Source organism: Onychostoma macrolepis, chromosome 14 (genome assembly GCF_012432095.1).
Source record: "Onychostoma macrolepis isolate SWU-2019 chromosome 14, ASM1243209v1, whole genome shotgun sequence".
Taxonomy (NCBI): domain Eukaryota; kingdom Metazoa; phylum Chordata; class Actinopteri; order Cypriniformes; family Cyprinidae; genus Onychostoma; species Onychostoma macrolepis.
In genome coordinates this window covers 769,942-778,644 of record NC_081168.1, presented here as the reverse complement: position 1 = coordinate 778,644, position 8,703 = coordinate 769,942, and the positions used below count along the sequence as shown (strand labels likewise).

The 8,703-nt window shown below is 36.7% G+C and overlaps 1 protein-coding gene across 2 annotated transcripts in view; it reads left to right on the top strand.

Moving 5' to 3' along the window:
• rab28 (RAB28, member RAS oncogene family) overlaps positions 1 to 220 on the top strand; it is a 26,183-nt gene extending 25,963 nt beyond the window's left edge. For both annotated transcript variants that reach the window (XM_058798724.1, XM_058798722.1), the window contains one exon: positions 1 to 220. This exon is cut by the window's left edge and continues 1,609 nt beyond it. The gene's annotated coding sequence lies outside the window, so the exon portion shown is untranslated.
• Positions 221 to 8,703: the final 8,483 nt, after the last annotated feature.

Genomic DNA, 8,703 nt, shown 5'->3' with positions numbered 1-8,703 from the left:
GCTTGTGTGGAGTATTTGCAGGCAGCCTGTAAACTCGATTTGAGTGATTTGTTGGTTTGTGCGAGCGTGAGTGTTTTCATTTCCACGGGATCCTCTACTTAGAGAACTTTCATTGTATGACCTCTGAATATTTCTATTTAAATACTGAATGTATTTGTAAACTCAAGCCTGTCCAGGTTGAGCGTTGTACCGTTTAGGAATAAATGTCACGACACACGTTGACATGGATGTCTGTTTTTTTTCTCTTCGCTCTCCATCATCTTCATTCATTCCTCTGGAAAAGTAAAATATGTCTTTTCCAAATCCCACGGTCAGAAGATGTATTAATGCGGAGGAGGATGTAGACATGTGGTCAGGAATATTGTCCAATATTAATATCATTCACATGTCTGCCTGTAATTTACTGAAACGTGATGCCAGTGAGTAATTGCGCTTGAAATAGTCTGCTCTTGACAGCACTTACACACGAGCTGTTCAGAACGAGGCCAGCGCTCATCACTTCATCTGATGTGGAGGCATAAGCTCCAAACCTCGCTGTCCATGTGGTCCACATTTCATTTGTTTCGCATGATCGTTCCTCACTTGACCTTCACTAAGAGTGAAAGAAATATGTTAACTGCACTATTATGCTTTTCACTCTACAATGATGATAAATGCTTATAATAGATTACAGTCACTATCATAAATGCATCTTTATAACATGTTTGCACTGGATAAAGGTGCGTTCACACCAAGAACGATAACTATATTAGCTTCAATGCGCAATGACGTCGTTTATTATTAGCGTGCTGCAGTTTTATCGTCTGTCACTTTAAATGAACTCTGTAACCTTTGTTGGATTCTGATTGGCTGTCAATGTTTTTATCGTTAATCAGATGAAAAATAAACATTTAAAATTATTTAAACCATATCGTTCCTCTGTGTTGTTATAAGTATGGTTTGCTATTCTTTTAAATCTAGAACGTTTTTTAAAACTATATAGTTATCGTCAAAGTCTTTGGTGGGAACCTACGAGAGAAAAAAACTATAAAGGACTGTTTGCACCGATAACGTTCTATTTATAATAAGAGCGCTGCAGTTTTGTCTTCTGTCGCTTTAAATGCTCGCGCTGTTTAAAGCAGGATGGATTCTGATTGGCTGTCAATGTTTTTATCGTTAATCAGCTGAAAAAGAAACATGTTAAGTTAAGTGCTGTCAAACGATTAATCGCGATTAAAAGTTTTTGTTTAGGCTACATAATATATGTGTGTGTACTGTGTATATTTATTATGCATATATAAATAAACACACATACAGTATATATTTTGAAGTATTTACATGTATATATTTATATTATACATAAATATATAAACAACATTTTTTCTGAAATATACATGCATGTGTTTGTATTTATATATACATAATAAATATGCACAGTACAAACACATATGTAAACAAAAACGTATTTTGGACACAATTAATCGTTTGACAGCACTATTTAAATTATTTAAACCATATCGTTCCTCTGTGTTGTTATAGTAATGGTTTGCTATTCTTTTAAATCTAGAATGTTTTTTTTAAACTATATTGCTATTGTTTAGTACCTGGTGTGAACAGCCAAGCGAAAAAGCTCTCAAGGTCTGTTCACCTCAAGAACAATAACCATTAACTGTAACTTTATATTGTCCACACTTGTAGCCAGGAACTTTCTATTTACTGTAAGAACGCGCTGCAGTTTTATCTTCTGTCGCGCTGTTTAAAGCAGGATGGATTCTGATTGGCTGTCAGTGTTTTGATCTCCATCTGGGGAAAAAAACAGTAGAATTAGAACTATTATTAAAACATTTAGTTGTTATCGTCCTTGCTGTGAACGGCCTTTTAAGGTGTTTCATCTACACATTAAAAAAACTAACATATATGTAATCTATAGATCAATACAGGTTGTAATCTTTGAATCTATTTCTTATATCTCTTTTAGTCTAATTTGTCTAGCGTTACGTTATTGTTGTTGTGCAGTGGTGACAATAACTGAGAGGCAAAGCTGTCGCTAATGAATAAATTAAGATTTCACTGGTTTCAGATATCGCGCGCACGCGAGCGTCCAGTGAGCGGGTTCCCGCGCTTCCGCTGTCAGCGCGCGAGCTGTCACTTGGCGCGGCTGCTGTTTGTACAGGTGTTTTAGTAAAGAAAACAACGGCAAGACGCTTCCAGTTCAAACACCCACCGCACTCCCGGCCTACTCGAAAAAGACGCGAGGAAAGAATAATATATGGTGGAAAATAATGCGAGGAAAAGGGCTGAAGTTTTGACAGATGAGCGGCGGGTCGTCGGGGAGCGCCGGTCTGTTTCCCGCGCGCGGGCTTTGAGTGATGGCGTGACTAATTTGTCGTTAACACTGAAGAGAGATTTTAAGTGAACATCTCGAACTAGCATTTAACACATGTACGAAGCATCCCAACGCAAAGTATGATTTAACACAGGTAAGAACACATTTAGCAGCTTTATGTTATAAAAACGTTTGGTTGTCATTTTTTTCTTAACAAGAACAGGGCGTTATTTGAAGGTTAGCATAACATCTAGTTTAAAAGATGTTACCTGAAGGATGTTTTTTTTTTCTAATATTACGAGAACTTAAAGGTATAGTTCACTCAGGACTAAATTCTTATGTCCTTCCAAGCATGTATAACTTTCTTTCCTAAGTGGCACACAAAATGGATCCATTGTATGGATAAAAACGCTCAGACGTTCTTAAAAATAAAGGATGACAGAATGATTAGTTTGGGGTGAACTATCCATTTAATGATCAAATTAACATTCATAACATTAGCCATAGTTTTTTTAAACGTAGGAAAACATCTCGGCCCGAACTATGATTTAACAGGTTAAAAACATTTTCTTGTTCATGGTTTCTTAAAACATAAATAGCACATTATTGAAAGGTTAGCATAACATCCTGTAAAGAAGGAAATCTAGTTCAAAGATATTAAAAATGTTCTTCTAATTTTGCAAGATAATTACACTCAAAATTTCTTACTTCAGCGGAACACAAAATTGCACCCGTTGACCTCTATTGTTTGGGGAAAAACACACTAAACTACATTCAATTAACATTCATAACATTAGCCATAGTTTTTTAAACGTAGGAAAACATCTCGGCCCAAACTATGATTTAACAGGTTAAAACATTTTCTTGTTCATGGTTTCTTAAAACATAAATAGCACATTAAAAGGTTAGCATAACATCCTGTAAAGAAGGAAATCTAGTTCAAAGATATTAAAAATGTTCTTCTAATTTTGCAAGATAATTACACTCAAAATTTCTTACTTCAGCGGAACACAAAATTGCACCCGTTGACCTCTATTGTTTGGGGAAAAAACACACTAAACTACATTCAATTAACATTCATAACATTAGCCATAGATTTTTTTTTTTTTAATAAATGTTGGAAAACATCTCGGCCCAAACTATGATTTAACACAGATTAAAAACCTTTTGTTTTTCATGGTTTCTTAAAACATAAATAGCACATTAAAAGGTTAGCATAACATTCTCTAAAGAAGGAAATCTAATGTTCAAAAATGTTGTCCAAATAATGTTTTCTTCTAATGTTGCCAGATAATTATACCCAAAATGTCTTACTTGCATGGAACACAAAAAAGGACCCATTGACCTCCATTGAACTATACATTTAATTATCAAATTGACATTCATAACATTAGACATAGTATTTTTAAATGTTGGAAAACATCTCGGCCCGAACTATGATTTAACAGGTTAAAAACGTTTCGTTGTTCATGGTTTCTTAAAACATAAATAGCACATTATTGAAAGATTAGCATAACATTCTCTAAAGAAAGAAATCTAGTTTAAAGGTATTAAAAATTGTAGTCCAAATAATGTTTTCTTCTAATATTGCAAGATAATTACACTCTGGAACACAAAAATGGACCCAATGACTTCCATTGTACTGAGACGTTCTTCAAACATCTTCTTTTGTGTTCCACAGAGAACAAGAGCAGGTTTGGAGCGGCACGAGGGTGAGTAAATGACGACAGAACGACCCGTTTATCTTTTAGTTCCTTGTTGCAGGACGTTTTTTTTGTGTAAAACGTCTCCACTTCAAACTATGATCTCACACAGGTAAGAAATAGCTGAAATAGTGATTTCACACAGATGCTGTCGGTACCAAACACGTAAAAGACTGAAAGACTGGAGATCAAGTTTAGAGCTTTTACAGCTTTAACTGCAGGTTAGCGATGAGCCAGAGGCTTCTGAATGCGCTGAAGCGGTAAAACCCTACAATTAGTCCGTAATGAGCTTCAATTACACTTTATTGGAGATGTTAAACCGGAGCGCCGTGAATGGGGCCGTTGAATGTGCGGGAGAATAAGTGATTATTGTGGATGAGGGACATCGCCTGTATCTCGCGAGTGTGTGTGTGTGTCTGTTTTACGAGTGTTTTCGGAGTGATGTCAGATGGTAATGGTGACATTAACCGTGCATGTGTTCGCCTCTTCCACGCTGACCTGTAACTCGAGCCGCGCGACCTTTATACAGTGGAGCGTTTTAGGGCTCTTCCCGTGAACCAAAGCGCACAAAGCACAGAGGAGACGTTGTGGCCCTGGACTCATCATTGCAGCTCAAGCCTGAAACAGGGAGCGTACGCCGGCGGGCCGAGGAAGCAGGAAGATTGTTAAAGCAGTGAAAATAAATGCCAAGTGCATTAAAGTGCATCTGGGTGGTCAGAGTCGGCGAATGGGCAGCGAAATAGATTTAGGGCGAACTGGAAGACCGCTTAAGATGCTTGAAAAGTGCTGGGCTGTAAACCTGTATATCCTTAAAGCCATCTGCTGATGCACGCCTCTCTACGCCGTGTGCTTATTTTATTCCGGGCTCAAACGGGGTGATGACAGTAAGAGCCCCACACAGGCCGAGTCGGGAAGAGGGTGTGGAGCCGAAGCCAAGGTCAGCGGGATTGAGAAAAAGAGCCGGCCGTATCCCTCTGTTCTTCTCTTTCCACCTGCCACAGCCACTAAACTGAAGGAAAGTGTGGCTCAGCCGTCGCATTAGATGTGTGTTTCTATCAGCTTCCTGCTGCTGTGGTTTCTTTAGCTGGAGTAAAGGATGTGGTCCATGCAAACACTGTATTTATAGCGTGTTAGAGTATAGAGGAACTGCACTTTCTCTCACTGAATATCGTAAATATCTCGACTTGACGTGCTGTAATCAACTGAGCATTCTAAATTAACCACCTTCGTTTAATTCAGGGCCATTCCTTTGTAATTATTTGTGACCCTGGAGCACAGAACCAGTCATAAGGGTAAGTTTTTTGAGATTTAGATTTATACATCATCTGAAAGATGAATAAATGAGCTTTGCATTGATGTATGGTTTGTTAGGACAATATTTGGAAAATCTGGAATCTGAGGGTGCAAAAAAAAATCAAAATATTGAGGAAAATAGACTTTAAAGTTGTCCAAATGAAGTTCTTAGCAATGCATATTACTAATCAAAAATGAAGTTTTGATATATTTACGGTAGGACATTTACAAAATATCTTCATGGAACATGATCTTTACTTAATATCCTAATGATTTTTGGCATAAAAGTAAAATGGATAATTTTGAGCCATACAATGTATTGTTGGCTATTGCTACAAATATAGCTGCTGCTTATGACTGCTTCTGTGCTGCAGGGTCACGAATGTGAAATTTACTAGCAATTTCTGAGTGAATGTTGTTTTACGCCAATTGTTTTTCATTATAACATGAATAAAGCACCTGTTTAATGCACTTTTGTTTTGTTAGAGTAAAGTAGTCCATCGGTGAAAAAATTGGTATATATTGGTGTGGATTTACAAAAAATGCATTAAAATAATTGCAAAGAAAATTTCACAAATTATTCCAAAGAAATGGCAAGTAATTTCAAAGTGAAATTTTGAAGTAAATCATAGTTATTTCTGTAGCACTTTATACAATACAGATTATTTCAGAAAAATAATGTTAATGTTGCAGAATTCATAAATTATGAAACAAATTCAGTTTCGGCTGTAAAGCAGCTCTACAGAAGACAATAGAGTCATTATTCAGTGTTGATTCATTTCAGTGTGAATGTTGCACATTTCATTAGTTAAGAAGCAAACTCAGTTGAACTATAAAACAGCTCTAAAAGACAAACGTGTGGTTATTCAGCTCAGCGTTCACTCAGTTTAGTCCAATAATAGTGCAAAGTTCAGCAAATTATGAAACAAGCTTCATTCAGCTGTAAAACACACTCAACTCAAGTTTTGTTCTCATCCGATCATGTCAGTGTCATCAAATCGATAATAATATCGCATATTAAGTGTCTTTATATAAACATTATAAGACTGAAATGGTGTTTTCTTGTATGCTGTACTCCAGTAATCTTTGTTTTGATTTTTACAGTGAGCTGAGCTCTACCGCTCGATTCTGCTGTAAGTCAGAGATTTAAATAGACTTGCGGTGAATTGGAGTCGGAGACGAGCGCAGAGTGAAAGAAAGATCTGTCTGAAATGAGACTGTGATGAATCAAGCTGATTTATAATATTTCTGTATAAAGCATTACTCCAGTATACGCTTACATTCGTCTGGCCTCCAGACATTCCTCAATAATGTGCTGCTATATTAAACCATATAGTGTCTGTGTGTGTGTGTGTGTGTGTGTGTGCGCGCACTGTAAAGACTGATTCTTTTGAGTGAATCGAATCATTCAGAGGGTTTGTTGAAATGGTTCAAAAGAGTCCTCACATAATCATATTACAATCATACATGATTTTATGTTTCATTTTGTAGTAAAATTGCTAGTTTCGATTAGGATGTATATGATTAAAGCTGAGATTAGTATTGACATTATTTACTGAACACGTGTTCCTGCTCTTAATGTAAAGAGTTCATTTCAGCTGATAGTCACAAATCTCTCCATAACACACACTTTTCACAATCTAGGCAATTTGTGATGGATTAAATACAGTCCCTAGCTACTTTTTGTTGTTGAATGTCCAGTTTCACTCATAAATATGCCACATTATAGATGCCAAATGGGTTGTAAACAGTTTTTCATTGTTAACTTTAATAACATAATTATCAATATTGTTCCAAATATTAATATTATTACTGTTTTTTTTCTTTCTTACACTGAAAAAAGTCGGTGTTGAACGTTTTCACTCATAAACTGCTTGTAAATTTCACAATTAATTACATAGAAATGACAAATAACACAGTTAGCAGAAAAAAAAATTATTTTAAATTCCAAATGTTAATATTAGTAATATTATTTTTTGTTTTATTAAGTCTTGTTGAATGCAAACTCCTGGTGAGTTGTGGGAACATGCACATCGTACAGAGTTGTGTATGAATACATGCGTTTGGTTGTGTAGTCGGTGTAATGCAGGTGGCAGAGTGACAGATGAGTGTTGAGCGTTCAGATGAGGGTGCGTCTTCATTCATTACAGAACTATGTGTGTGTCATTAATAACACTCAGCTGCGGTGTAATACAGACGTGTGGATTACAGCGCATTAATCTCTCTCTCTCTCTCTCTCTGTGTCTTTGTCTCTCTGTCTTGCGTGCTCTTATAATGGAGCAGGTTTCAGGATCATCACTCATGAGTCTTTGTCTCTCCGTCTCTTATTGTTTTGTCTGTTATTGATATAGAGACGCTTTTTCACGCCGCTCAAGTGGCTCTCAGTGCTAATGCTGCCGCTGGACGCCGGCCAATCAGAACCGCACTTTAAACACCCGCCCAATAAAAACACCTTTTGTTCAGAGTCGTTTGGGAGAGTTTGTACTAAAACTTTACTTGAACCCTGTTAGCTTTATCATCAAACCATACGTCTGTTGATGAGACCCATTAAAGCCAGTAAAACTGAACAATTCTTCATACAACAGCAAAAATATATGCAGAAAATTGTATGTGTATATATACATATATATATAAATATAAATATTGGCACCCTTGGTAAATATGATCAAAGAAGGCTGTGAAAATTAATCTGTATTGTTAATCCTTTTGATCTTTTATTTAAGAAATTCTCAAAAATCTAACCTTTCATTGGATAAGAATTTAAAATGTGGGGAAATATTATGAAATAAATGTTTTTCTCAAATACACGTCTCAAATATACCTCAACTATGAGAGACAAAATGAAAAAAAAAAAAAATCCAGAAAATCACATTGTAGGATTTTTAAAGAATTTATTTGCAAATTATGGTGGAAAATAAGTATTTGGTCAATAACACAATTTCATCTCAATACTTTGTTATATACCCTTTGTTGGCAATGACAGAGGTCAAACGTGTTCTGTAAGTCTTCACAAGGTTTTCACACACTGTTGCTGGTATTTTGGCCCATTCCTCCATGCAGATCTCCTCTAGAGCAGTAATGTTTTGGGGCTGTCGCTGGGCAACACGGACTTTCAACTCCTCCAAAGATTTTCGATGGGGTTGAGATCTGAGACTGGCTAGGCCACCCAGGACCTTGAAATGCTTCTTACGAAGCCACTCCTTCGTTGCCGGGCGGTGTGTTTGGGATCATTGTCATGCTGAAAGACCCAGCCACGCTTTCATCTTCAATGCCCTTGCTGATGGAAGGAGGTTTTCACCAAAATCTCACGATACATGGCCCCATTCATTCTTTCATTTACACGGATCAGTCGTCCTGGTCCCTTTGCAGAAAAACAGCCCCAAAGCATGATGTTTCCACCCC